We start from the raw sequence: 10,364 nt of genomic DNA, 5'->3' as shown, positions 1-10,364 counted from the left end.
GGATGGAGTACCTGCCGATGGAAGAAGTTGCCCACTGTCTCAGAGAGGGGCCAAGGCAAAGTCAGGTTTCAGTATGAAGGGGTGAGAGAGAGAAAGAAAGAGAGAGAGAGAGAGAGAGAGAGAGAGAGAGAGAGAGAGAGAGAGAGAAGGGCTTGAAGATTTACTGGGGGGACAGCAGCAGGCCAGGATTGAGTTGGGGAAGACCGCTAACTGGGAATAGGAGCGCAGGGAAGGACGGATGCTTCACTAGGCACTCCCGCAGCCACGGACTCATTCATCCTCGGCACAGCCGGAGGGAGATGGGCTTTACATCGCCAGCCTTTGGAAGAGCGATGCTCTCCAGATAGAGCCATCGCGGCCCGGAAAGCCTGCTCCGCAGCTGTTGGAAGCCTCTGGTGACAAGAAGCACTGCTTTTGGAAGTAGCACTTCCATTATGGACTTTTCTTTTTTTTTTTTTTTTTGAGCCAATTGAAAAGAAGAAAGGTGCAGGCCCCCTCGAGGGGCAAGTTCTGTCAATGCTAGACATTCGGGGTAATCCATAGAACTGCAGAGCCAGGCGGGCCGGCTGGTGATCTCTCCCCGCTGGTCTACCAGCCCGTGAAGCCCTCCAGGCCACCGCCTCCCCATTTCGCAGGATATAAAACGAGGCCCGCGGGACGGGTCTCGCTCAAAGGAACATAACAAATTAGTGCAGGGGCAGGCCCCGCGCCGCGTCCTCCGGGGCCCTCGCCGCTCCACCGCCTCCGCAAAGATAAGCGCCGCGGAGGCTGCTCGCCGGGCGGCCGGGCTGAGCGCGCCCCGGGGTCCGAGGCCGCTTCCCGGCAGAGTGGGAGCGGCGCCCCGCGGGAGGGCACGAGTCCCGGGGCCTCCTTCCCCACCCTGGGTGCGGGCGCGGGCCGGGCGCAGCGGGCACCCTCCCGGGGCCTCCGCCGGCAGAGGGCGCGGGGCGGCTCCTCGCTCCGCAGCCTCGCGAGTGGGGAGCGCGCTGCCCCGCGCGCGCCGTCGGAGCTCGCGGGCACCGGGTCGCCGCGGCCGGGCCGGCCCGAGAGCGCAAGGGCAGCGCGGCGGGCGGGGCGGGGCGGGGCGGGGCGCGGAGGGGGCGGGGCCGCGGGCGGGGGGCGGTGGCGGCGGCGGCGGCGGCGGCGGAGGAGGAGAACATGGCGGCCGCGGAGAGCGGCTGAAATGCCTGTTCTTCAGGCCAGGCGAGCGGGAGTCTGACGCGGTTCGCCCGGCCCTCCCCTCCGACGGCTGGACCGCGGCCTCGGGCGCCTCGGCCCCTCTGCGCCCCGCGGCTCCCTCGAGCGGGGCCCGCGCCGGGTCCGTTCTGCATCCCCTGCGGGGGGACCCCTGCTCTGGAGGAGGGGGCCAGAGAGCCGCGGCGGCGGCGGGCTCCCGGGCCGCGGAGACGCGGAGGCCGCGGCGGCGCTGCCACGGTCGCGGGCGAGCGCGGCGCCCGTCAGCGCGGCCCAGAGGCGGCGGCGGCAGGTGAGTGGCGGGCGGCGGGCGCCTCGCCTCCCGGTGGGTGCAGCTGTCACGAGCCGCGCGGCCGCCGAGGCCCTAGGGGGCGGGGAGCAGCTGGCGCCCCTCCGCCCCCGGCTCCGCGCTCTCCCCGCGCCGCCCCCTCCCACTTGCCCCGGTGGCTCCCCGGCCTCGCGCGGCGGCAGGGGGCGGAGGGCGCAGCTGTCACGGCACCCGCGGGGGGCTGCCCCTTCCCGGTGGCCCTCGTTCGCGCGGACCGGCGAGCATCCGCGGGTGCGCCGGGCTCGCAGCCCCGGCCCGGCGTGGGGAGCGGCGCCCCGAGCCCGCCGTGCGCCCCGCCGCCGAGAGGGGGAGCCGGAAGCCGGCGCGGGCGCCCCTCGGCCCCGGCGAGCGCCGTGACCTTGGCCGGCGGGTGAACCTCGCGGAGTCTCGCCGGCCCGGACCGCGAAATGGGGATGACCGCGCGCGCCCCGCCGTAAGCGCAGCCTTCGACGGCGCCCCTGCGGCCCCGGCGCACGGGCTTTCTCCTTCTCCCCGCGAGGGGGTTCGGACGCAGACGTGGGGGGGGGATCCGTGAGGGTTTTGCTAGGAGGGCGAGGGTTCAGTCCCCTGCCCAGGGTTCTGCCCCAAGGACCTGGGGAGGGAGCAAACGTGTGCACGACGGGGAGGCGGGAGGGTTAATGGTCAGCGACGGAACTCGAGCCCTTCCCTCGTCGCTTGGGAGAGAAATGTTGCAACCGGGCACCAGGGTCCCTAGTCCTTACTGCCCAGCGATGGCTTTCTCGCCCCCTTGTTTTTATTGATTTTCTTACTTATTCTAAGGCAGTCGTCCCCGTGGGCTGGAGGCTGCCTGGGCTGTCGATGTTCGAGGCAGACGGAGGGCCTGACAGTCCAGCCCGTGTGCGTGACGCGGCCCGTCCGCGGGGCCCTGGCCGCGGAGTTTGGAGGGGAAGGAAACTTTAAGCTGCAGGATCTTTTCGCCTTTCAGGCGTGGCTTTCCCTGGTGATAGAGGCCTTGCAGAGGCAGGTGTCCTTGTGGAGAAGGTGACTTTTTCTTTTCTTTGAAGAGGTGCATTTTTAAAGTCGAGGATAAGGATAGAGCATGCGGGGTTCTTGCGTGACTCGCAGCCCCAGCACCCTCTGCAGTTGTCCAGAGAGCGATCTTTGTGGGATGATGTGTGAGGGCTGAGACCTACACTTCGGTGATGAAGAAATCAAGCGTCCCTGTGAAGCATGGCTGTGGGGAAGCTTAGGTTATGGTGGACTGTCGAAAGGATGGGTTTCAAGGGTTAAATTTGTTTGAGGTGTGACTCCTCTTCTGGAATTGGTTGGAGGTTAGTATTTAAAAAAAAAAAAAAAAAGTTGGCCAAAGGGGCCTCTCAGCTTATTTCACAGAAGCTGTGATGTACTAGGAAGGGGGTCAGATTTCTTCACGTTGAGAATAATGTGAAAAGAAAGTACTTGCCTGGGTCTTTTGGCTCTTCAACTAGGAAAAGTTTTGGGTTAAAGGTAGCTGTGGTGTGTGTGTGATTCAGGGTAATGCTGCAGGGGCATTCCTTGAGCTGTTTGTTATAAACTAAATGCAGTTGGAAGTGTGTCTATTGTATCTCCCGTACTTTGTGGAAAGGTCTAATCTGGTTTTTATGAACTGGTGTCTGAAATGTTTTCCCTCCATTTCTTATTCAGGCTGTATGCTTTGGGAACAGTGGAGCCAAAAGGGGGCCTGACTAGGGAATACTATATGGTTTGGAGCAGCGGTTCTCAACCCGTGGGTCGCGATCCCTTTGGGGGTCGAACGACCCTTTCACAGGGGTCGCCTAAGACCATCGGAACACACATATATAATTACATATTGTTTTTGTGGTTAATCACTGTGCTTTAATTATGTTCAATTTGTCACAATGAAAATACATCCTGCATATCAGACATTTACATGACGATTCCTAACAGTAGCAACATTACAGTTACGAAGTAGCAACGAAAATAATTTTATGGTTGGGGGTTACCACAACATGAGGAACTGTGTTAAAGGGTCGCGGCATTAGGAAGGTTGAGAACCACTGGTTTGGAGAGAAAAGGCAGGGGTGTTGCTTGTAAGAACAGGTGTCTGGTTTGATTTTTGGAGACATCTTGCACTGCTGCTTTATTACATTTATGTAACACACAATGAAGTTTAATTTTTAAGGTGTAAAACTTGAATTTTGCATAGTTTATAGTTAATCTCTTCCTGATTTCTTTCTGAGGATATCTGTAGGATTGTGTCTACTTAAATTGCTTTTTGTGTGGCTTAAGCCAAGGGCGTATTTCAGATCTGCATTTTTGGGTAAGTGGTTTTATTGAAGAAAAAAAAAAGTGCCTGATGGAACTAATGGTGATTGTTCCACTTAAACTGGGATTATATAGACAATGCATTTCCCTCCCTCTTTCTGCCAACATTTGTTTTTCTTCCTCCCTCAATTCTAGGGTTTCATTTCTAGAAATCTGGGCTGGGAACAGAAGCAGCAGTTTGTATAATCCCAAGCATTCATTCGCTTATGCCAGGAAGCTGTAAGGGTAGCATGAAGTGGGTGTGATAGAACGATACTGCTACTACTTAAGACATTTAACTGTAGAGGGAGTCTAGGGTCAGATTTTAATTTTTGTTGACTTTCCTGTTTTCTATGTATGTGTTAACCTTTTGGTGGGCAGAGGATTGGGTCGCTGTGGTGCTGACTGGCATCTATTGTGAAAGCGTTGGCAAAATTTTCATGCTTTCGCTCTATAGGGCAGGCAGGGTGGTAAACAAGCCTACATAACTTAAAGATGTTCCTAGGATGGAATGTTCTCTGCATGTACTCCTGGTCCTGCTAATCCAGCAATCGGTCACCAGGACTAAATGTAGAGTAAGTGCTGAGGGTGGTGCAGAGGTGCCGAAGGGGGGAGTGGGGAAGAGGGGATTTGGATGGTCTTTGAAAAATCTCTTCTCTTTGTACTGTACATCGGAATATGATTTATCATTGATTTTTAAAGAACATTTTAGCTCCCCTTCTCTGTTTTCATCAATTTCACTTGTTCTCTCTAGAGAGATATTACCTGTATTCCTTACTTTACGTTGTCCTTTTTTGCCTCATTCTCTGAGGCAGTGGTTCTCAACCTTCTGGCCCTTTCAATACAGTTCCTCATGTTGTGACCCAACCATAAAATTATTTTCATTGCTACTTCATAACTGTAATGTTGCTACTGTTATGAATTGTAATGTAAATATCTGATATGCAGGATGGTCTTAGGCGACCCCTGTGAAAGGGTCGTTCGACCGCCAAAGGGGTCGCGACCCACAGGTTGAGAACCGCTGCTCTAAGGGCTCCACATTGTTTGAATATGTTGCATACCTTATGGAGTGGGTTGGCTTTAAACTATATGGCCTAATGTAGCCTTCATTTGGAGGCAAGAATGGGAGGTCAATAAAAGTACACCCCACTGGATAGAGTCCCCAAAGCGGTGGGGTGTAGGAGATCCTCAGGATGCTCATTATTGTCTTGGCAGGGATTGTTACCTCCTTCGTATGATAATCACAGGAATTCTCAGAGGGCCATCCACTGCTTTCATGGCAGAGGTCCAAAAACATGTGGTAGGCTCGCTCCTTTTTTGCATTCTGGGTGCAGAGGAGAGTGTGGGATTGGGTTAAATACATGTTTTCCAGGAGTTGAATGACAGAGCACTATATCCATTCTGTCTGCAGAACTATACAAATTTCTCCCCACTTCTACAACTTCACTACCTATTTAGACAGACTAGAGTGTAGCGAGGGACTTATTTCTTCTTTTCCAGGTTGACCAGTAGCTTAGCCCTTGCTCACTGGTCACTGAGGATGGGCCTCATGGTCTCTGACCTTTCTTCTTACCACTGGAGATGAGGTCTAGTCGCTTCAGGCCTTCCCTTTTCTCTTCTTTATGTTTTAGTTAGACTTTGTGCCTTTCTCTCAATGTATAGTGGGCAGAGGATTGGGTTGCTGTGGTACTGACTGGTATACAGCCAGCTATATATTGTGAAAGCATTGGCATAGGGTCAGAGGTCATAAAATGGCCTAGTGGCATCTGGGTACCAGTCTTGGTTGCTTAGTTTAAGAAGGAGGTGCAGGGTTTTTTTCCGAATAGTTCTGGACATTGTTTTGTGGGTGCATAGTCTTTGGATTAATATAGAGTATAGAATGATTACTTTCTATTTCTGCAGGATACATGATTGAACAAGAGAAATTATTACAAAACACTGACACCAGCATATAAGTCCAATTCTGGAACTGCAAGTAGAGTGGGCTGTTGTATCCATGCTTCCTCCCCCGTAGCCCCATCTGCAACACAGTATTTTTGAGGCTTCTTGAAGTGACGGGCTTTTAGAAAAGCTTAGTGTAGTTTTCATATTTCAAAGATAAATAGCTTATGTCAAACCAGAAGCTATAGTCACTTAAGGAGCTGTGGAGGACTTGAAATTAATCAGTCTAATGATCCTCATTTCTAGATATACTACTTTGATCTAATCACTCCCTATGGATTTGTTTCATTGTGGAGGGTGGGGGAAGTTGGGCTTTCCTGAGAAGTCTTGAACCTGACCATTGGGAACAGACAGACCAAACTGCTAACCATAGGTGCAAGCACAGAGGTAAAGTACACCTATTCCCAGGACCAGAAGTTTAACAACACTGTATTATCCTGTGTTTCCAGAGGGATAGTTCATTTTTGTTCCTCTGGCTTATAATTTGAGGCAATTTTTTTAATTTCTTTTGGAAATGGAGGTTTGACTTTAGACTGGGAATGGTGTCCTAATCTTCCAGATACTTAGTAGATATATCCTTGGGCTAGTTATTTAACCACACTAAGCCTCAGGGTTTCATATTTAAAATTGGAAAAATGTACTTACCCTCATATTGTGTGATCTTTAATTTAAATAACGAGATACTGTGGGGCCTTGACTTACGAGTGTCCCGACTAACGAGTTTTTTGAGATACCAGCTGTCTCTCAGCTGATTTTTTGCATTGAGTTGGTAGAGTAATTTGAGTTAACGAGCTCCTTAACGAGCTCTTTAACAAGCTCTGTCTCGGAAGGTAAGTCAAGGCCCACTGTATGTCTAGCATAGTGATTGGGTCACATTAAGACTTTAATAGTGTTTTCTTACATTACCATACCCTAAACCCAACACTAAATTCTCTGATTCCTTTATTTACAGTTTCTTGGATTTCCCCCCTTGTTTCCAGTTCTATAATCTGGCACTCATGTCATCAACTCTGTGGGCCCGAGAGGTTTTTTTTATTCATTAAATGAGCATATTGGTCTGATTTCACATTTCTTCTCATGCTAAAATTCTATGATTTGTAGGTTTATAGCTGTTTGCCTGCAAAACATTTAGAGTAAAGGGGCTTCAATAGGAATATAGGAATATAACCTCCTTAATATTATAGGTGAGAAGACTAAAGCCAGGCACATAGACTCATTTTCTTGGGTCATTACTTGGGCCAGACCCCAGGTACTTGGCTTCTAGACTTCTTTATGGGAGTTACTTCTGGTTTTTGAAAGGGATTACAAAGATATTTTAAATTTTAAGAACTCTAGTAAACTTTTGAGTAATGCATAAGCCAGGAGGAAAGGGGTGTTTTTATTTTTTGGCCAGAAATTGACTGTCAAATGTTGTAATAAGGAATTAAACCTGCTCTCTCAAAAACTACAAAAGTGCCTGGAGAGAAATGTCTGCTTTTCTTGTATAGCCCTCACTCAGAGTCAACAAATACTAAGTGATGTCTTTGAGCCCCATTGTAGTTAGGTACTGTGCTCGCTCTGCATATTACATTTTATAAACAAGAAAACAAGGCTCAGGGCAGTTACGTGACTGGTGTAAGATTGCACAGCTTGTCGGTATTCAGGATGACACTGGAGTGCAGGTCTTCTGACCTGAAATCACAAGCATGCCTTTCAATTGGCTTCTCTCCAAGCATGTTTGCCATACTTGGCCACATGGTCGCCCTCGTTCCCTCTCTGGACTCTTCTGTTCCGTAGATATGCAGTGAGGACTCCTGCAACCTCATTGCTTTCTGGTGACCTAGGAGCCGTAGGTACCAGTTACTTAATGAAAGTGTCTCTTTAAGATTTCCTGCTGCTCTTATCTCACCTTTGTACTTTAGTAGTGTGGATTCTTTGGTGCTTCTGTCTAGTTAAGCTTATCTTTGAATGGTTGGTTTTGGATTCTTAGCAATAAAATACCGCCTCTCAAGTTTTGTTAGTAAATAACTAAAGCGTAAGGGTGTTTTTTTTTTTGTTTGTTTGTTTTTCCACATGGCATAAATTGCTTGGTCATTCTCTGTATTTTGAATGATTGATCCTGTTCTGATAGCTTTAATATATTACATCGTACGTTTTTAGTTTGCCTGTATGGTTAAAATATTTACATACTTTTCTTATCAAGCAGAGGTTCGATTATTTAACAGTAGAAGATAATTCTATTGTGAACGTATGTGTGTGTATATGAAGATAACCCACCACGTTTGGCCTGATAGTTGAAGGATGAAACGTCCTTGCTTTCTGAAAGCACCTGTAGGGGTAATGCTGGTGTTACTTAGGTGAGTTTGGAGGAAACAAGGGAAAAGTCATTTGTTCTGTGAAGTCTAAGTTGTACCTCCCCTCCACTCCAGATGGTCCTGGAAGTCTGTAACTGAATTTCTAAGCAGTCACTCCATCATTCATTCAAGACATAGTTATATGAGTACTTACTTTGTTCAAGGTGCTGTGTTGTTAAAAGATAGGGAAGTTAAATGATAAGATATAGATCCCCTTCTAAAGGAGATTATGACCTAGGTGATAAGACACACAAATACCTATAATACTAATTGAATGTGATGAGTGCTATGAGAGGACTGAAATAGCACTTCGAGGATTCCTGAAAGGAAGCAATTATTTTTCTTTGAGAGAGATCAGGACAAGTTTTATGGAGGGCTTGGTGGTGGACAAGATCCTTGAAGGCGGGAGGGTGATTTCTATATGAGTTAGGGCGAGGAGAGTAGTCTATTCAGGAAGATTAAATAGTAAAGATGAAAGGACAGAAAAGCTTGGAGTTATTTAGGAAGTATGAAGAGGGAAAGTGGACGAGTGTGGTGCCTGCTACAGTGGGGAAGGGGAGGGATCCAGACCTTCTAGGTGCAGTAGCAAGACATGGAGGGATTTTAATGGAGGGAAGTGGTGGGACACAGCAAAGGATGTATATCTGATGAAAAAGAAACATCTGTTTTCCAAATTTATGTGGCTCTTTTTTTTTTGACAGTTTTTAAACCCCCAATTTTATCTTTTCATAGTGTTTGAAATGATTCCATATTGTAAGGCTTACACACAGTGGGGACTTACTCATTTTTATGTATATTTGAGAACAGACTATGTTGTTTTTAAAATTGATTTTAGAGAGAGAGAGGAAGGGAGAGACGGAGAGAGAAACATCAATGTGTTGTCCTACTTACTTATGCATTCAGTGGTTGATTCTTTTATGAACCCTGACCAGGCACTGAACCCCCAACCCTGGTGCATCTCGAAGTTCCAATTGAGTTACCCTGCCAGGGCACATGTGTTTGTTTTTTATAGACGTTAGTATAAATTCTTTTTTACTGGCTTATCCACCCTCTCCCCCCGGTATCTATCTTCTTAAACGATGTGTTATCATTTGGCATTTTTAATAGGATGCTGTGGACTTACTGTATAAGTGTAAGAATGTGTCTTTCTATAGACGTATCTCACTGTATATCTTTGGGTCATGGAAGTTGAAAGCCCCTGGCTCTCAATATAGTTCATGATTTATTTTACTGATTTGTTTATGCCTTGCCATGTTCCAAAAAGGACTTAAGGCAGGATAGCTCATGAAGAGTCTTGGACCTTGTTCCAACCCTGTTATTTGACTGAACCGCTAGCCAACATTACACTTAGTGAACAGTGTTGAAGACAATCAGTGTCACAGACGGTGCTGCAGTTGTATCTTTTGCCAATCTGGTAGTAATTCAGGGCTGGATACAATATAATTAGAGTACCGTTAAAAATAACTCTTCTAAATTTTGATGGCGTGCAAGGGACTGATAGAGAGCTTTGACCATTGGGAGCTCAGGCCCATTTAGAGCAGTGGTCTCTACAGTAGGGTTTGCATAAAATTACCTGGGAAATTTGAGTTCTGCAAGGACATTTCTTTACTTTAAGTCAGTTGCCGGAAGCCGGTCCATCCTTGCTGCTTGACACAGTCGCTGCAGGAAAGAAACATCTGCACAGCATATGTTTCAAGGGACCTGGCATATATAGCATACTGTTCTTAGTATGTTTGCTCCCCTTAGCGCTGTGTGTTTTAACTAAGGTCACCTCTCCGAGAAAGGTTGTTTCCCCAGGTAGGAATTTTTCCCTGAAGTCAGGGAGGGGATGAAACTCCTTAACTAAGTGCCAGGCGGGTAGTTAATCACTTCAACTACAAACAATCATGCTTAAACTACATAATCTTTACTCCCTGGAATGGAGATAAGAAACGCCCTAACCTTTGTAATAGAAATTGACAGGATTAAAATCAACTGGGATAAATACGGATGTAACAAAACAATAAACAGCAGAACCTCTCTGGAGATCAAGACCAGAACTTGGCTGGAGATCCTGGCTAGGCTGCTGATCAACTGAACGCTGTCTCCGTGTCCTTCCTTCTTCGCCGACTCCGTCCACACCTTTGGGGACCCCTGGACCCGCTGGGGTTGGACCCCGGCAGTCAGTCTGTTGTGATGTTTTACACTTTATAGGGGCATAGGTAATTGGATTTTTGGATTTATTATTTTAAAAAATAGACTCTTAACATGCTTTGTATTGCAGTAGGAGTTACCATGCAGATCTTTTGTATAATACTGTATAG

The 10,364-nt window shown here is 48.2% G+C and overlaps 1 protein-coding gene across 1 annotated transcript in view; it reads left to right on the top strand.

The window, feature by feature from the left end:
- Positions 1–1,145: 1,145 nt before the first annotated feature.
- NCOA1 (nuclear receptor coactivator 1) overlaps positions 1,146–10,364 on the top strand; it is a 164,888-nt gene continuing 155,669 nt past the window's right edge. The window contains exon 1 of the mRNA XM_081101281.1: positions 1,146–1,486. The gene's annotated coding sequence lies outside the window, so the exon portion shown is untranslated. The remainder of the gene's footprint in view (positions 1,487–10,364) is intronic.

Source organism: Myotis nattereri (assembly GCF_964212035.1).
Source record: "Myotis nattereri genome assembly, chromosome: 10".
Taxonomy (NCBI): Eukaryota; Metazoa; Chordata; class Mammalia; order Chiroptera; family Vespertilionidae; genus Myotis; species Myotis nattereri.
This window is presented reverse-complemented; position numbering and strand designations above follow the sequence as displayed.